Source organism: Danio rerio, chromosome 4, assembly GCF_052040795.2.
Source record: "Danio rerio strain M-AB ecotype USA chromosome 4, GRCz13ab, whole genome shotgun sequence".
Lineage (NCBI taxonomy): Eukaryota > Metazoa > Chordata > Actinopteri > Cypriniformes > Danionidae > Danio > Danio rerio.
The window spans coordinates 34510556-34530968 of NC_141024.2; the positions used below are offsets into that span (position 1 = coordinate 34510556).

Below are 20413 nucleotides of genomic sequence, written 5' to 3' on the forward strand. Positions count from 1 at the left end.
ATTCATTTGATTATAATGGGATTTATAGACTAGTCAGACGGATAACAAACAAATGCACGAACATGCATAAAACATAGAACAAAAGGTAAACCATGTGGAGATAGACTATACGGGTCTATAGAACATGTAACAAACAGAGTGAGATAGCAAAGCGCGGAAATAGAGATTTCAAATAAAGAGTGGCAAAATATCTTTCAGTTCCACACACACCATTAAGGATCACCAAAATTATATAAAACACCTTTTTGAAAAAAGGGGCACAGCTTATCCGCATAACTAAAAAAACCTGGACTTTAATGTCTGGAGGTCTCTCTCTTTTTTGCGAGTCTCTTCCTTGTCTGATGATTCCGGTGCTGTCCTTCTTGATGCGTGGAGTTTGCAATACAGGTTGGAGTAATGCGATCGCAACTTTAAACTGAGTTTATTTTGCCGGAAAATAAGAAAACGTGGGTTCGGAGCGAGCCACGCGGTATAAAGGAGCCGCTAGACCCCTTAACGGGGTGGCCTCCTTGAGCGGTTCTTTGCTCAGGCATTCTGACACGAGTCTAGGGAGGGGCAGCTTTTAAGGTTAAGCTCTGTGCCCCTGCCCTCTCAACATGATCGACCAATGATTTCAGGGCAAAGTTTAGGCGGGAAACTTCCTTTGTCTCGAGGCTGCTCATATGCAAATTTGATTGTCCGCCTAAAGCATGCGAAGAGACATTAATGCAGAGTATTAAAGAATGTAAGCAGTGCAAGTTATTATCATGCTCTACGCATCATGTGTTGTAAAATGTCAACAGCATCTCATCGGTACCCGACATGGACAGGTACATCAACAATAAAAGTACATCAACAATTCTCACACTTACATTATTTATGCACTAAAAAGGCCTAAATGAACCAAGCATACAGGTTATAAGATAGGTTGTACAGGTAGGAAAGGTCAGAAATGAGATACAAGGTTTGCAAGCATAACATTTTAGTTTTCTGCTGGTCCCTGATTTCTCAGCCCAATTTCTTTTTTTGGACTAGTGTCCTTGTGAGTGTGGGGGTGTGTGTGTTTGGGCAGAAATGTCTTTGAAGCTCACGGCCTATCTCTCTGGGTGGCTCTGGATAACGAAAGGTGTCACGGATACCCAGACTTCGTGGAGCCAGGAGTCGTAAAGCCCACGCAAGATACTCCTTGATAAAATCAATAAGTAATTTTATCTGTGGACTGTACGCTACAGGTAATTAAAAATCGATATGAACTGTGAGAAACCGACACGGCTAGCATTTAATTGGTTTTCTCATATATAGCATAATAATAACAACCTCAAAATGATCGAAGTAACTCGAAATGTAACATTTTAACCCCCTACATTGTTTAAGCCATTATCATGAACAATATAAGGGTCTGAAATCGCCGGTAAGACTGATAGCAACAGAGCACCACCAAGTAACTTCATTGACTGTAAACATGTCTCATATGCTAATATGATTTCTCCACTTTGACTTTCCAAAGAATTCTGCCTAAAATCATATTAAAATGGTCAAGGTCCGAATGTGTGAATATAAAAGCAAACTTGACCTCAGTGGAAAGGTGCCCATTTTCCATAATTAAATCGACAACAAACAACCAAACTGCGTTTTCAGCGACAGATTACAAAGTTTGTGAGCTACGCAGGCGATCTGTTTTACCAAAAAGTTTGGGCAAAATCTCATTTTATCAATTTAAAAGGTCAAAACAATTGTTTTACTTACCGAAATCAAATTACCTCAGGTCGACACGGTGGGCGGAGTCAATGGGTTTGATTGACAGCCTGAACGAGATTTACTAACAAGTTTTTTTTTTTTTCAATGTTTTTGCCTAATCTATATTTGTTAAACAGACCGCCGTAAAAGGTGATCCACAGCATTGATTTATTCATGTAAAAAAAAAAAAAAGGCATGTCCTAGAGAACACAACACAGATCATTTTAATTGAGACCAAAGTTTTGCAGGATGTTTTGATGCTGACTGCGACCACAAGAGACCAACACAAGATGAGCAAGATCCAGGGTCTCAAAACCAATTCATGGAGGGCCGCAGCTCTGCACCGTTTTGCTCCATCCCCAATCTAACACAGCTAATGCAAACAATCAAAAGTGTTCACAGTTTTGAATTATTTGGATCAGCTGTGATTTAGTTTGGGCTGGAGCAAGAGTTTTGTTTATTTATTTATTTATTTTTTACTTATGATTTGCTGTCTTTTCCTTCTGCTTTTCCCTTGTACTTGGATTTGTGGGCCAAAGTGGCTGCAGGAGGTCGTCCAGCTCTTTACTCCTCTTTCTTTTGGCATCCGGAATAGACAAAGCAGGTGCCTGCTAGGCTATGTTGTCACTATCCTTGTTGCTGTCTCTGTCGTCGGTGGAGCTTTCATCGTTGGTGCTGACGGTTGCCTCTGTCGCTAACCCTTGCCCTTAAGTTTCTCCATTTGCCTGCCCTGGTCTGTGATGGTGGATTTTCAGAGGTCCTGGATTTGACTACCTTGGCCAGGAAGTCCTCCTGCTTCTCAGGGGGTTCTTTGAGTGTCCTTTTAATTTCTTGATGAGCTTCGTTTTGTTGGTGTCGTTTGGGTCATGCGAAACACAGAAAAGGTGAGAATTATCATCAAGTTGCTTCGTTTTCTAATGTCAAAGTCATTTTATTTTTTCTCTCTCTACATTGCAGTGTTAATTTTTCTGTTTCCTACTTTTTGCTTGCAGAATCCTGCCACCTGATTCCAATCTGTGCAGCTAATTTCCTTAGATGTATAGACCTGAGGGGCTTGTGGCTTTATTGGATTTTTTATTTTGGACCCCCATATCCGGACATACTTTTATTTTACATTATTAAGTTGCATATTTTCTTAATAACAAAATAAACCAATGCTCGCCTCATGGCAATCAGAAAGATGACTAAGGAATGTGTTTGTCTCATAATTCTTGGCATGCTTGATGCTAGGATCAAAGGGTGTGTGTGTGCACGTCACTTAAAACTAAATACTAGCGTATTACCTATAAACTGGTACAGTGCCCATTGGTCAGTCATTTCACTAAATTACGGTAAAAGAGCGATTTAACCTACTCCGTTACACATTGATAATTTCTGTTCTTTGTTTTGATAAACTTACTCTTAATATTGTATTTTTGATCTTTATATTCCTAGATCATTTGAAGTACTTTATCTAGAAGATACTCCTATTAATCTTAAAAAGGAAAATAAATATCTATTTAAGATATTTTTGGCATCAAGTAAAAAAGCTATAACCCGGAAATGGTATAAAGAAGAGCCACTAACTAGATGAATGGTTCGAAATTATAGCAGAAGTTAAGGAAATGGAAAAATGACATGCACTTGGATTACAATTAGAAACCTTTGAAAAGAAATGGAGTAAATTGCTGACTTTCTCCTCAACAACAATATAATTATAACTGAACATTTACATAATTCTATAGGTTATGTATCATTGTGAAAATAAGTTTGTTATATAAATATATATATAACAAACAAGAGATGCAAGTAAAGCTTAAAATAATATCATTGATGGTTAAGTGCACCATTTCCCAAAAACTATCAATTCTTGAACACTGCCAGAATATATGCACATGATGTGCCTCTTTTACTCAGCAGTTTCTCCAACAAGGATGAATAGTCCCGGATTGTAATGATTTAATTTTGGGTGTAATTTAAAAAATAAAAATAAAAAATAAAAAAATAAAATCGAATTAAGTCTTTCCAACAAAACTCGCGCCACATTCTTGAGCTTGTTGAGGTGTGTGGGACAGCACATATTTTAACCCATTGGTCTTAATTTAGTATAATGCCTACTTCATTTTCCAATTTTAATCTTATATAGTCTGTTGAGATTCCTCTAGAATTACTTATTGCTCTATATAATTTAGAAATTTTTTAGTCATACTTTTCTTGTATGTCTGTACAAAAATCTGAACAAGCTGGTTGTTCAAGTCCTCATCCTGTATTTATTTTATTTAATAGTCCAGCAACTGTAAAGATCTAAATACATCTTGCTTTTGAAGACCAAACTTATCTTTTAAAGTTTGGAAGCATTCCATTCTGCCATCTTTTATAATTGTACAAAATGAAGAGATTCCTAAATATACCCATCGTTTAAATCTATTATCCATAGTTACAGGATTGAAATCAGAGTCATGCGCCACCCAATTCAAGATTTTAATTTGTTTTTCCAAATGAAGTTCCTTCACCACTGTATACTAAGTTTTCAGAGTAAACTCTGTTAGTGGGTTAAGATACTGGATCTTCATCTGGAAATTAGTTTATTTATTTTTTTACCTATTAAAGCTTGAATTGGTATTTCCTGAATTTTGCTCTCTATTTCCTTCCATCTTGTTTCTACTTCAAGATCACACCACCATGCCGATGGTCTTAATTGTGCTGCATAATAATAATAATAATAATAATAATAATATTAATAATCTTTGAAATTATAATAATTTTGCCCTGTAATGTCAGACAGGGCAGAACAAGACTTCGCACAGGACTTCTTTTGTTTTTATTTGGCGGATCGCACCAGTTCTTGTGCATTACCCCCCACCTGCCTGTAACCTGATTCAGAGACTCTACTGTTCCCATTATAATCCCTTCCCCTAACCTAGTGAGAGACTTCGTATCCGCCAGCGCCGTGTCTCCAGTTCCTCTGACTTCTGCTCAGTCCTCCCACTATGTCAGGTTCAGAAAATAACTCCCTCCCTCCCTACCTTAAACTTTATAAATTTGCATTAAAGTAATTCTAATAATGAAATATTATTAATCAGTCCTGTGTCTTTTAAAAATCTAAACAATGCAGTGTACTTAATATGCCTTCCAACCTCAGGATTTAATAAAAATTTCAATGTAAACTCATAATCTCTTTCTTGACTTCTTCCCATAACTCTCTTCTTTCTTCATTATACCGCTCACAATGCATGATCACATGTTCAACAGATTCATTTTTCCCCACACTCATAGACCTGTTCTGTGCTTTGCCATTACCTGCAATGTACTGTTAGGTCCAGTATGCCCAATTCTTAGTCTGGATAAAATAGTATCCTCTTTCCTTTTGAGTGCCTCCCTTTACCTACTTTTAGCTGAATATTGTAAATTTGTCTTCTATTCTTTAGCTTCCCAATGGAGCTGCCATTTCCCCATTATTTGTTTCTTTATTTTTGCTTTAACTTCAATTCTACTGTAATTCACTTCCATTCCTATATTCTCTTCCATAGTAGCTTGCTTTGCCATTTTATCTGTTTCTTCGTTTCCTTGTAATCCCACATGAGCTGGCACCCAGATGAACACTACCTTTACTCTCTCCTTCTAATTTATACAACTCATGTAATATTTCAATTACTAAATCTTGCCTACAGTCTGAGTGTTTTGCTTCAATGCTTAAAAGAGCAGAACTGCAATCTGAGCAGACTAAAACTCTTAATTCCCACATCTTTCACCCATTGTAAAAGCTAAACTTATTGCCAACATTTCCCCTGTATACACTGCTAATTTGTGTGAAATCCTTTTTTTTTTTTTTTTTACTATAGCTGGTCATTATCTGGATTTTTTGATGCATCTGAATAAACATGTACTATGTCTCTGTATTCTTCCATTAAATATTTCCTTACATACATTTCCTCCAATTCTCCCATTCCCTCTTTTTGTCTATTTTCTAACATTTTTAAATCCACTACTGGTTAAGGGAGAACCCAGAGAAGTACAGCAGGTATAATCAGTCTGGGAGATATACTTTACTGTTTAATGTTCACTTCCTCTACTAAATGTTCCACTATCCACCCAAAACTGTTGCATTCACTTTTTTCATACTCGCAGCATTTCTGTAAAACCTTAGTTGTAGGGTGAGACTCCTCCTGCCCCATTAGATTAACCCAATAAACTGCCGTTTACCGTTTCCTCCTTAAACTAAGAGGCATTTCTCCTACTTCAACTTGAAGTGCTGACACAGGTGATGTTAGGATCGCCCCACAACAAATCCTTAATGCCTGAGCCTGTATTCTTTCTAACTTCTCTAGAGGAGTCTTTGCTGCCGAACTGTACACTACACAGCCGTAATCCAACACTGATCTAATCAGTGTAATATATATATAGTTTTTAAAGCCAATCTGTCTGCCCCCCAGACCATTTTTTCCACTGAAAACTTGAAACCCATTTAAAATGGAACACTCTTCAACATTATTTAATGCCTCTTGCATTTTCCTCATAATATAATCTATATTTCTTCCCCTAAACCACAAAGCTCCATCATCCGCAAACAAAGACCTACTTATCCCCCCCTATCTACTTTCTCAAATACATCATTAATCATTACAATGAAAAGCAACGGGCTTATGATACTCCCTTAAGGAGTACCATTCCCTGTCAATTGTTTTGGTGTTATAAATTCTCCTACTTTTACTTTTAATTGATCTCTTGCAGAAAAAAAAAAAAAAAAAATCTTTAACCCAATTAAACATTCTCCCTTATACTCCCATTTTATCCAGTTTATTAACAGTCCATCACACCATACCATATCATAGACCTTTTCAATATCAAAAAATACTGCTCCCACTGATTCTTTATTTATTAATTTCTTTTCTTATATCTGTCTCTAAACATACTACTGGATCCATAGTCCCTCTTCCCCCCAAAGCCACTCTGATTTGGTGATAATTTCTTACCCTTTTCCAAATGATACATTAATCTGTCAGTTTTTTCCATTATTTTACCTAAATGAGACGAAGTGCTATTGGTCTGTAGCTGTTTGGATTACTATAATCTTTTCCTGGTTTCTTAATTGGTATTATTAAAGCTTCTTTCCAACTCTTTGGCAAAATTTCTTCTCTCCATACCTTATTGCAAACATCTAACATAATATTCAAAGCCTTGTCACTTAAATGTTTAATCATAGTGTAACTTAATCTAAATCAGGGGAAGATTCTTTTACTCTGTTTATACTCTTTTCAGTTCTGCCATTTCCAACGGAACATCCAAAACACTGCCTGTTTCTTCTTTCCGTTGCTTTATCATAGGATTACTTGATAACACCTCCTCCCTGATCCTTACTCTATCCTCACACAAATTTTTAGAGGGGTTTACTTTGGTAAATGCTTCTCTTAGCATCATAGCCTTTTCTCTGTCATTCACCACCATCCCGTTTCCTTCTTTGAGCACAGGAATTTCCACATCTTTTCTATTTCCTCTCATTTTTTAAATCATATTCCATCTTTCCTCTTCTGGTGTACTTTATATTTCGTTACAAAATTCCCTCCAGTACTCTTTTTTTTGTTTGCCTTAATACTCGCCTAACTTTTGCTTGAACAGTTTTATATTCTATTAAACTTTGAAAGTTATGTGAATTTGTCATTTTTTAAAAATGCCTTTTTCGTTTTATGACTTCTCTGCATTTCTCATTCCACCAAGGCACTATATTTCTCTCCCTTCCCCCTTTACTCTTTGGAATAAATTGTTCTGCTGCCACCAAAATAACTGCTACTATTCTGTTGTTTATTTCATCATTGTCAGATATCTCCATTTTATCCAGTGTTTTTAACCCTTCTCCACTAACTGACATAAATTCTTCCCAGTTTGCTTTTACATAAATCCATCTCCCACCAATTTCTGCACAGGACTGAGTGTGTGAGCTGCTTTTATGAGTGAGCGTGGTTCATCAGTGTGATGTGCTGCAGGTGTGTGTGGCAATCAGTGTTTGTGCATGACGTCATGGTTAGAAGTCCGGTGAAGGTGACCTCTGCTGGCCAGCGAGGGGAATGACTGGGACAGAATCAGTGACTATATAGGTCAGCTGCATCTTGTGTTAACCATACTCCTAAGTATTTAAGGGAGTTTAGTTTCCAATTCATATTTAATTTATGTTGAAGTTTATTGTTTGGGTTGTGGCCAGTTTTTTGTATATTTAATTTGTACCCAGAGAGTTCTCCAAACCTTTTAAGAACAAGAAGCAGACTAGAAAGTGATTCATCTGGATTGGAGAGATATAGTAGCACATCATCCGCATATAGAGCAATTTTATGGTCTACCTTATTAATGTTAATCCCCCCAATTGATTTTTCTTCTCTAATTGCCTGGGCTAGAGGTTCAGTGTACATGGCAAACATCAGGGGAGAGTGGGGACAACCCTGCATAGTTCCTTTTTCTAGTTTTATCTTTTTTGAAAGACAACCATTTATATTTATCCTAGCCTCTGGGTTTGAATATAAACATTGAAAGCTTCTAACTGTTTTTTCTGTAAATCCAAATCTATATAAAACATTAAATAAAGATTCACAATTTACACAGTCAAAAGCTTTCCCTGCATCTAGGCTGACTAAAATTGCTTTAATGTGATCTTTTTTAATTTGTCGTATTGCATGAACTATGTCTATCAAATCAGGTAAAAATGTTTCAGGTCTCTTGGCCAAAATAAAGGCAAATAATTCATAGTCTACATTTAAAACAGACACAGGTCTAAATGAACTACAAAGAGTTTTATCCATCCCCTCTTTAGGTATGACTGAGATAATTGCTTCCCTCCAAGAAGGGGGATTTTCTGCCTCTTTAAGTGTCCAATTAAATGATGATATAAGAAGAGGTGAGATCTCTTTTTTAAATGTTTTGAACCATTCAGAAGGTAGACCATCATTGCCGGGTGTTTTATTATTTTTAAGATTATTTATAGCTTTATCTAATTCCTCCTGTATAATTTCTTTTGTTAGGAGACTATTTTGTTCTCGTCCAATACAGGGAAGATTAAGAGAATCCAAAAAAAGCTTTAATTGATGTATTATTTACCTGTGTCTGTTGTGAGTATAAAGATTTATAATAGGTTTCAAATGCCTCTTTAATTTTATCCAGACTATACAATATTTTTCCTGAGTAGGGGTCCTTTATCTTATGAATTGAAACCTTTTGTTGTTGTTTTTTAAGTTTCCATGCTAGCCTTTTTGTTGCTTTTGGTCCCGTTTCATAAAAGGGTTGCCTTAAGAATTTAATTTTTTCTCTGTGTCCTCTCTATACATCTCATCTATTTTATTTTTTATATTTTTGATCTGTTTCAAAATCTGGGTATCTTTAGTTGCATAATGTTCTGTTAATTGCTTTAATTCATCTTCAAGATTCCTAAATCGAAGTTCTTTTATCTTCTTAAGGGTTGCTGTAATAGAAATGATCTTGCCTCGTAATACACCTTTAGCTGCATCCCATAAGATTAAAGGACTTACTTCCCCATTATCATTATTCTCTACGTATAATTCAATTTCTGATTTAATTTGGGCCACTACTTCTGTTTTCCCTTGTATACTTGTATTTAGCCTCCATATTTTATCAGCTTTTCTGTCATTCAAACTTAAAGTGAGGTACAATGTTGCATGATCTGATACATCGGCTGCTTTCAGTTCACATTCTTTTACCCTGTGTCTGTCCCTGCTAAACATAAAAAAATAATCAATCCTACTGTAAACTGCATGGGGTGAAGAATAATAGGAGTATTCTCGTTTTGAGGGGTGAAGATCTCTCTAAACATCTAATACTCCAAGATCTTTTAATGAATTCTTAAAACTTCTTAATTGAGCCGTTTTAATTCTTTTATTATTGGAAGTGTCCTTTTGTTGGTTAAGAACTATATTGAAATCACCTCCACATATTGTTATTGCCTTAGTCTCCATAGCCAAAAGGTTGATGATTGTATTGAACAGTGTTTTACTGCCAGGGGGTGTTTACTAAAGTGATTAACTGTTCATTTAGTTTTCCCTGAAGCAAAATATATCTGCCTTCTTCATCTGATATCTCTTTTAGCAATTCAAAATTAAGAGAATTATGTATTGATATTGAAACTGCCCTTTTATTATTTTTCCTAAAAGAACTATAGAAAGTTTGTGTATATCCAAAAATTTTTTTAAAGGTTATCATGTTCAGATGGGGAAAGGTGTTTCGATGTTTTTTTTTTTTTTTTTTTTTAACGTTTCATTTTGGCTATAACCTTACTCCTCTTAATTGGATTATTTAACCCATTTACATTTAAAGATGCAATTTTAACATATCTCTGCATGGTAATTTCAGAAAGTTAAGTTGGCAACCTTTTGAACTAACAAAAATGATAATAAAACTAAACAAAGATCCAAGAACATTGGCTTTCAAAGTTGTGGGCCACGTTTGACCCAGCAAAACCCAGCTCCAGTCCTGGGGAGAGGGATTTATTCCTGCCTCTTGCAGGTGTCCTTCATTTAGATGAGAAAAATTCTTTTTTAACATACCAATCTAATCACTTGTCCCTGTTCTTTTTTTCTTTTTAACTCAGATTATTAACTTAAGTAAATATTATTTTAAACAAAATGATTTCTATAGCCCCTCGAGGATTCCAACCGACTAGGAATCATGAGGATTGTTCAAAAACAAAATGAAACATATTCAATCCAGAACAACGTAGTTTTTACTTTTTAAATGACTCTCTCGAGAAGAACACAAATTCAAACAAATTGTAGAATGGTTAGAGTTCAAGTATTTCAGCCGAAGTCAGTTCGCACTCATAAAGTAGTTTGAAATAGCGTTATTTGTAAGTTGTGTATCGTAACAGTGCCTCCGCATACCTCTTTAACGTTAACAGTCAGCGGTGTTTCTCAACAGTTAATCTTCATTCGGTGTTTGTCTCTGAAAGCTCTTCAATCTTTCCCGAACACGATCAGGAACGATCCGTCCAGCTCTTAGCCACTGGATACGGCGTGTCAGTCTTTCTTATCATCCACACCAGGGGTCTTCGGATACCTGCTGCGTCATCGTCAGATCCACCGTGTATCCTCTCTTATTCAAGTCTTTCGTAGCTTCAGCCACGCTTTCGTAAAGTTGTGGTCCTGTCTCCCAGTGTATTCGCATTTTGGCTGGGTAGGGCGTCTGAAATCGGATTTTGTTCTCCTTGAGGACTTTTTTCACTTCTTTATATTCCTGCAGTTTTGCATTAATCTCCATGGGGAAATCGTGCGCAAAGAAAATTGGCTTGCTGTCGTGTTGCGTTTCTTTTGCCCAGGCAGCTTGCAAGATCTTATCTTTAGTGCTGTACTGCAGGAAATTGAATATAATCGATCTTGAAGTATTATTATTTTGAGGTCTAGGACCGAGAGATCTGTGTGCTCTCTGTACCTGCAGGTCTAAATCGGAGTCCAGTAAGAGCTCACTTTTTAGCAAATACGTGATGAAATTATTCACGGACGTCACTTCTGCTCCTTCTTTAATACCGTATATTCGGATATTATTTCGTCGTGATCGGCCCTCGAGATCTGTGACCTTATTCTGCATCATTTTTTGCTCTTTCAAGGTGTGCAGTAAGGCGTCTTTTAGTTCAAGGTTTGCCGACTCGAGTTCAGTTTATTCGCTCCTCTGCTTCATTCAGTCTTGTGCCATGTGACTGAATATCTTCGGTGATGCCTTCTAGCTTCTGGTTTATGTCGCTTTTCAGCTTGTCCACTTCTGTTTTCATATCCTTTTTGAACTCTTCTTTGAATTGGCTGAATTATTTTCTTAAATCCGTCTTCAGTTCGGAGATATAGGCCTTCAGTTCGGAGATAAAAAGTTTTGGCGCCATGTTCTTTCTCAGGTAGGCCTAACTTGTCATTATCATTCCTCTTCTCCTTTTCCTCCTCGCTTAATTTTGGCTTAAATTCCCCTTTTTAGGTTTTGCCCTGTTCATTTTAAAGTCGTCTAGCGCAAAGCTCACTTGAATTGGTAAAAGTATGAGGGCTTTTTGAACACATTGACCAGGAGAGTATGTTCTATGCTGACATCTTACCGCTCACCCAACCGGAAGTCCTGGACTATGGCATTTATGTATGCGTTTGCAGCTATTTTCAGAAAAGGTGACATTAAATTTTGCAACAACATCCTTCAAAACGCTGAGAGGGTTCGAGTAAAAGAACTTCCAAAGAAGCACCAGGCTCCCTCAAACGCCAGAGCATACAAGCGACGAGGATGGGATTCGAACCCACGCGTGCAGAGCACAATGGATTAGCAGTCCATCACCTTAACCACTCGGCTACCTTGTCACATATTTTTCCCCTTCTCTGGTGGAGGCTGGACTGTGGCACATATTTGTATATGTATGTTTTTGCAACTATTTTTCGGTAAGATGACTTTCAGTTTTTCAATATGAACGACGAAGCATATGAACAACAAGAATGGGATTCAATGGACTTGGCCACCTCGTCATGTATGTACTCACTTTCCTGATTGGGGCTGGACTATGGCATTTCTGTATGTATTTGCAGCTATTTTCAGTAAAGATAACTTTAAATTTTGCAACAACATCCTTCAAAACGATAAGAGGGTGCGAGTAAAACATCTGTCATGAAAGCACCGACCTCTTTCAAACGCCAGAACATATGAGCGACAAAGATGGAATTCAAACCCACGCGTGCAGAGCACAATGGATTAGCAGTCCATCGCCACTCGGCCAACTTGTCATGTATAAATCCACTTTCCTGATGGTGGCTGGACTATGGCATTTATGTATGTGTTTGCAGCTATTTTCAGTAAAGATGACATTAAATTTTGCAATAATATCCTTCAAAACACCTTCCACAGAAGCACCAGGCTCTCTCAAATGGCAGAGTATACGAGCGACGAGGATGGGATTCGAACCCACGCGTGCAGAGCACAATGGATTAGCAGTCCATCACCTTAACCACTCGGCCACCTCGTCACATATTTTCCTTTCTTGTCTGGTGGAGGCCGGACTATGGCACACATTTGTAAATGTATGTTTCTGCAACTATTTTCGGTAAGATGACTTTCAGTTTTGCCATATGAACGACAGAGCAAATGAACGACAAAAATGGGATTCAATAGATTCAGCCACCTCGTCATGTATGTACTCACTTTCCTGATGGGGGCTGGACTACGGCATTTCTGTATGTATTTGCAGCTATTTTCAGTAAAGGCGACTTTAAATTTTGCAACAACATCCTTCAAAACGATAAGAGGGTGCGAGTAAAACATCTGTCACAAAAGCACCCACCTCTTTCAAACGCCAGAACATATGAGCGACAAAGATAGAATTCAAACCCACGCGTGCATAGCACAATGGATTAGCAGTCCATCGCCACTCGGCCAACTTGTCATGTATAAAGCCATTTTCCTGATGGGGGCTGGACTATGGCATTTATGTATGTGTTTGCAGCTATTTTCAGTAAAGATGACAATAAATTTTGCAATAATATCATTCAAAACACCTTCCACGGAAGCACCAGGCTCTCTCAAACACCAGAGTATACGAGCGACGAGGATGGGATTCGAATCCACGCGTGCAGAGCACAAAGGATTAGCAGTCCATCGCCTTAACCACTCGGTCACCTCATCACGTATTTTCCACCTTCTCTGGTGGAGGCAGGACTGTGGCACATATTTTTATATGTATGTTTCTGCAACTATTTTTCGGTAAGAACACTTTCAGTTTTGCCATATGAACGACGGAGCATATGAACAGCAAGAATGGGATTCAATGGACTCGGCCACCCCGTCATGTATGTACTCACTTTCCTGATGGGGGCTGGACTATGGCATTTCTGTATGTATTTGCAGCTATTTTCAGTAAAGATGACTTTAAATTTTGCAACAACATCCATCAAAACGATAAGAGGGTGCGAGTAAAACACCTGTCACGAAAGCACCGGCCTCTTTCAAACGCCAGAGCATTTGAGCGGCAAAGATGGCAAATGCCACCTGACCCAGCTGAGGCTCGAACCAGCGTTTTTCTTGCTGTAAGGAGATTGTGCTACCCACTGTGGCATAGCGTCACCGACATTGAAATGAAATGTTAGATTTTATATTGTTGAAAAAGAAATCAATATTAAAAAATGTCTATATTAAATGTGAAATATATTTATTTGTTTACATGTAGTCAGTGAAACACTTTTCATTGTTTATTAAACTCATCTGGTCATCGTCTGTTTCTTTTAAAGTCTTTAAATTTAATATTAAGCCTTGAAGGGCAGATACTTAATTTAATTCATAGGGCATATAATTCAATAAATATGATTCAATAATTCATGTAAAGCATAAAATGTCATAAATATTAACATATTAATTACATAAAACTAACATCAGCACTGGAAAAAAATATATATTTAGCCCAGCTTTGTAAGCTCAATTTGAACAAGAAAAATATTCATCCTAAAACATGAAATAAATGTTATAGAAACCAAAATTTTACTTTCTCAAGTATCAACATATTGTTACAACACCAACTTATATTTTTTTATTGTATTTCTTGAAAAGTAAAGCTTCAATGAATGATCTGGCATACAGAACCTCATAATTCCAAGCAGAAAATGACTTTTCAGAATGTGAAGGTTCTATCTGCATTTACTGTGTTTTATTTACTCCAATTTGTAAGTGCAAAGTAAATTTGTCATGACAGAGACACTAAAAGTTCTCTAAATGCAATTGATCAATGTATGAAAGAGAAATGCTACACACATATTGTTTGATATATGGAATGCAAAAACTTTTAAGCTCAATATCTCAAAATCATCCACAACGCAGATAGAACCTTATAATTCTAAGGTGACGATTTGCCAAACCTATTTTACACAATCTCATTTCGCTTAATAAACAGTTTTGTCTTAAAATGTAATCAAAATTCTCTAAAACTGGACTTTTCCACCAAGCTCTCAAATTTTGCCATATTTCCTTCTTTTAGATATTGGGATATAATCTTTTTTTAGTCTTTAGATAAGCAAGAACAGTGGCGTTGCGAGGGGGTTTTTGGGGGCTTAAGCCCCTGATGTATTGTCAAAAGCCCCTGATCTTTTGCAGTATGTTTCACTTAAATAAAATATAAGTATATATAATATATAAGTATATAATAGTGTATTACACTTAATTTTTTATTAAGTTATTAATAAAAATATTAATTTTTTTAATTAAGTACTGAAAATTACCGCGTACATCACACTCATTCCACCTAACGCAGTGTTTGTTTCGGGTCAGCTGTTCAGCAGTACCTGTATCTACCGGCAGGTGGGAGTGGCACTGTTATCACATGATGTTTAAAAAAAATTCCATCACTGCACTTCATTTATTCATTATTTTGAAGAGCTGAAGTTGATGAGGTAATAATACAACTCTTTCGCAAAACTGAATAGTTCTAACTACTAATAAAGCTTAACATTTATTTCCACAGTATAAAATGTGTGTAGTTTTGGTGAAATAAAATAACTTTAATTGATAAAATGTGCTTCATATCAATGCATACATGCAAATTAGTCAGAAAAACGTAAATTGTTCTAGCTTTCTAGATATAATATATATATCGAGACATATTTATCTAGATATGATATAGCCAGTCACATCTGTTTCTGAAATAGTTAAATCACAGTGAGCTCATGCATATAGCATATTGTATAGCTACATTCTACTTTAACATGTTATGTCAGTTAGCAGGGGATTATAAATCGACTTTTTTATGAAAATACCTGAGATGGCTGGAGGAAGACATACAGTTGAAGTCTGATAGCCCCAGTTGAATTATTAACCCCCTGTTTATTTTTTTCCCTAATTTCTGTTTAACGGAGAGCAGATTTTTTCAACACATTTCTAAGCATAATAGTTTTAATAGCTCATCTCTAATAACTAATTTATTTTATTTTTGCCATGAAGACAGTAAATAATATATGCCTAGACATTTTTCAAGACACTTCTATACAGCTTAAAGTGACATTTAAAGGCTTTAAAGGCAGGTTCGGGTAATTAGGCAAGTTATTGTATAACGATGGTTTGTTAACTAATAAGAATTTCTTCAAAAGAAAAAAATATTATCAGACATACAGTGGAAATTTCCTTGCTCTGTTCAACATCATTTGGGAAATATTTAAAAAATAAAATAAAATTCAAAAGGGAATAATAATTCTGACTTCAACTGTATAAACATTTATTATCGCAGTCGTGTTAATGATTAGTTAAAGCCTTTTTATGTTTATTCAGATCTTATGTTCATTCAACTACAGCAATAGCTTGATGCCTTCATCCATATTAAGGATTTCCTGGACTGTTTTACTACTTTTGTGAGGCATATCTGGAATTTCTGCTCAATGAATGAATGAAACAGGCATTACTAAAGTTCAACAATGCCCACATCACCTTATTTTGAGGAAAACTGAAAAAAAAATCTCCCTCAAAAGAAATTTGAAGTAAATACATTTCTAGCATATAGATCTTTATTTTCATTTTTTGTACTATTTTTGATAAAATTGTTATTATGTCAAAAATAGTAGCCTATTGAATATCAATATTTTGCGAGGTATTGAATTTAGAAATTCCAGTATCTTGACAACACTACACCTCAGTTAATCACTGAACATGTTTGTAGCTTTGTATCACATTGAATAACACCTCACACTATAAAATAAATCATATTTTCAGATTTGAAGACATGCAGAAAATTACATTTTCAAAAAACTAACAAAAAATGAGAAGTGGGATAATTAATTAATGTTTTTTTTTTTTCCTTTTTGGTGTTACAAGTCACAAAGCTTTAAAATTTATTGTTGAAAGTCAACTCAAAAGCCCTATTTATTATTAAACCATTTATAAATCTAATATAAAAGTAGATTACCTTGAAAGTGGTGGTATTTTAGCAGGGTGAATTAGAACGTTTTTTTAATTGTTTTTTTTTTTTTTGTGGGGTTGGGGGGTCTTTAGGGCTAAGCCCCTTATCCCTTTCGACCCTAGCAACGCCCGAGCAAGAATAAAACATTTTCAGTATACCATCTTTGAAAGCATATTGATTTTCTTTAAAGTTAATCAACCTTCCTTCATCGCTGTGCATTTCAAATTTATTTTCTATAATTTCTTTCCATTCTTTTGGTGTTGTTAAATTGATTTTCAAAACTCTTGAAGTTTTGTTTTCATAGTTTTCTATTTTTGCATCTTTTATTACTTTCGCCTGTACATAACCAGGTATCACTTCATATAAAATATCTTTAATTTGCTTTATTCCTGCATTAAACCATTTCTTATTAAAAAATAGTGTTTATTCCTTCTTTAATGTATTCATTTAAAAACAGCGGTTGCTTTAAAATCTCTTCCTTACTAAATGAACAATCAATATGCTTTCTAAAATCTCCCCATGCTTTGATAACTTCTTCATAGAATTCTGGAAATTTATTCATCATATTCTCTTTGGGCTTCATCCATAATATTTATTCTTGTATTTCTCCACATTTATTTAAAAATATCTCATCACATCTTTCCACATGTTTTTCTTCTTTCCAATATTTATTTACAGTTTTTATTCTTATGTTTTTCATTCTGATCAGTGGATCAATTAAACCTAAGCCTCCTTCTTCTACTTTACCAATTATGGTGTCATAAGCTATTTTGGAAGGTTTTCCTTTCCATGAGAAATCTAATACAATAGCTTTTATCTTTTTATACACACTCATTGGCAAACTCACTGTACCTAAAACACCACATTTTTGATAAAAATAAGGAATTTAAAACTAAAACTTTCTCCTTTAAAAACAAACCTTTTTCCAGAAATGTAATCTTTGTTTCCACTCCTTTTAAAATTTACTACCATACTAAATTCCTTGTTTTATTTTCATTTTTACCAACTCTTATACCTAAAATTTCCATATCAATTTTCTCCTCTGTAAATGAGATTTTTTTCTGGTAAAACATTTGTTTTTCCCATTCTCATGTATTTACTTTTTTCCTTATTAATTTTTGCTCCTGTTCCTTTACAATATCTGTTTAAAATTTCCTCTGCTTCTTCAATCATTTTAATATCTTTTACTATTAAAGTGGTATCATCAGCATACTGAAATATTTTTTGTTCTAAGTCTGTTCCTTTTATACATAATCCTCGTATTTGTTTTTCATTATCAATTGCTAATCCCAATGTTTCAGATACAAGTGTGTATAGTAGTGCTGACATTGGACATCCTTGTCTTATCGATCTTGTTATTTTAAAATCTTTAGTTAATAAACCATTTACTTTTATACAGCTTGGTTGCTAAGGTGTTGCTATGCGGTTGCAAAGGAGTTAGAATGTTTTATTGGAAAAATTAAAGAAATGATAAATGAAATGGGGATTGAAAATTAGGTCATTGATGAGGAATGGGAAACATTATTTTTATCTGGTTGTAAAACAGAAGGTTGTAAGATTACAGTCCAGTGTTTTGGTCGAAGGAATTCTGCGTGTATGCCTTTTCGGACGCTTCTGGAAAGAGTTATTTTATTTCATTAAAATTTGTTGACCAATTTTATATCTGACTTGATGCGTATTTTAATCTGACTCCAATTTAAATCTTATAAATTCATCATTTACGTTTTTAGCTGATCATGTTGTTGGTTGTGATTTTAATTTAGAATTTGATATTTTCTGGGATCCGATATTCTAAATTGTACGTTCATTAGGGACCAACGTCGCTCAGAGTTCCATGCCCCGGGTTTGCGCTTCTTCTCACGGACAATATGTCGACACTCTAAAAATAGTAAGAGGATGCAGGATTAACTAATATTTAGATAGGCTGGTTGCATAACGCTCACCTAGTCCTAAAAGAACACATCTTTAGCCAAGCCCTTGCAACTTGCTGCTATCAGTTGTTAAATGACTAAAAGGTCTACATGTTATCGGCACACTATGGCTACGTATAATCAAATGCGCCTATTAATCAATTTAATTTATGCCGTACTATAAGGGTAACGAAGACTCCTCGTAATCTACTGGATACAATGAATTCACAAAACTCCAGAATTAATCAAAAAGGGTTAACATTTATTTTGCCAGGCAGGTAAAACAACACTTAGAATAAATCAAAAATTGAATACCAAACACAACTGATTAACATAACATATAAACGCAGATAAATGCAAATACAAAGTTATAAAATAATTTCATAAAGTCAGCATACCTAGCAAAAGAAGAGAAACACAGAGGCTGTGTGGGAAGTCTGGCAACAGAAACCCCAAGTGTTTTGCCAAGATTCTTTAAATACCCATTAACATCTGTGAAACACTCATGAATATTTAGCACCCAAATATCTGACTCTGTATTTAGAGTTAATTAACTTAAAAGGGTTACCCAATGTTTTGGGGTGAAATGAAGTTTAAAGACAGTTCACCAGTTTACCAGTCACACCTGAATGATTATAATTAAAAAACAACATCAATAAGGGAGATGGATGCGGGTAAAAGGAATGTTCTGATTGTGTTCTCCTGTCCCCTCTTCCAGATTCCAGAGTTTTTATGGTTTTATTGCAAGGGATAGTTGTTTGAGTAAAATCCAGTCTTACAAGGTAAAAACACAAGGTTCATAAACTTCATTTTAACAGTTGCAAGAAATGTGATATGGAATAGAAGGAATATTGTTAAAGAAAATAATAGCAAAATATCTGTGTGTAAATCATTTCAAAGAAAAATGTCTAAACTGCATAATGCTCTTTTCTATTATTGTAACATGAATAACAAAATTGATGTATTTGAAAAAGACTTTTCAAGTGGGAATACATATGTTCAAATGGCTTTATATAATGTACATGTATTATTACCTGAATGTAATTGTTTAAAATTTTTGATATAAAATAAATAAATAAAAAATAAAAAAGGCGATGGACTAGAAGTCCATTGGGGTCTCCATGCGCAGGCTGTGCAAATGGCACGTCCTGAATGTTTACGTTTTCTAAAGTGTGGAAGACTAGGGATTCGATATGAGCAACAGGACCTTTGATGCAGCATGCTGTGTAGATAAGCATTGATCAAGTCACGCTTCTAAGGCATGGAAGGAATCTTTTCAATTGTTAAGACTCCATTCATTGCCACAACAACAGAAAGACCTTCTGCAGTTATCATTGATCTATTTAATGTCTCCTACATGACATGGAGTCCAAACTATTGTGTTGTACTGATGTCTACACCTACAACAACCATAAACCTTACCTCACAGTAAACTGTTGTGTTTTAGTAACATCTACACCAACCATAAGCCTAAACCCCACCTCACGGTAAACTTTTGTGTCGCAAAGGTCTGCGCCGACCACAACCCTATACATTGCCATGGAGCCCGGATAGCTCAGTTGGAAGAGCATCAGACTTTTAATCTGAGGGTCAAGGGTTCAAGGGTCGTTCGGGCATGTAAGACTACTTTTGTGGAGCCACTGCTTATGCTGTTGAGCTATCGCTTGCTCAAAGTTTCATCTGGATGCAAAACACATGTACTAGGCATGAGGACATGGGTGTACAGGCAGTCTTGTAGTTGTGGCTGAGTGGTTAAGGTGATGGACTTGAAATCCATTGGGATCTCCCCGCGCAGGTTCGAATCCTGCTGACTATATCCAGGCAGTGTGCAGGACTTACTTTATGACCTTCCATGATTGTTTAAAACTCCATTAATTCTTAGGAAAAGGGTTGTGCTGGAAAGGAAAAACAACAAAATTAAAAC

The 20413-nt window shown here is 35.6% G+C and overlaps 1 protein-coding gene, 1 long non-coding RNA gene and 3 other non-coding genes across 5 annotated transcripts in view; 2 read left to right on the forward strand and 3 right to left on the reverse strand.

Moving 5' to 3' along the window:
* LOC101886704 (zinc finger protein) overlaps positions 1 to 20413 on the forward strand; it is an 846922-nt gene that overhangs the window by 509151 nt on the left and 317358 nt on the right. The gene's annotated exons all lie outside the window — the stretch shown is intronic.
* Positions 1 to 20413, reverse strand: part of LOC147844817 (uncharacterized) — a 532816-nt gene that overhangs the window by 30305 nt on the left and 482098 nt on the right. The gene's annotated exons all lie outside the window — the stretch shown is intronic.
* trnas-gcu (transfer RNA serine (anticodon GCU)) lies at positions 11936 to 12017 on the reverse strand. Its single transcript has one exon. It is a non-coding gene; the product is annotated as a tRNA-Ser (tRNA).
* On the reverse strand, positions 12592 to 12673 carry trnas-gcu (transfer RNA serine (anticodon GCU)). Its single transcript has one exon. It is a non-coding gene; the product is annotated as a tRNA-Ser (tRNA).
* On the forward strand, positions 20224 to 20305 carry trnas-uga (transfer RNA serine (anticodon UGA)). The gene has a single exon. It is a non-coding gene; the product is annotated as a tRNA-Ser (tRNA).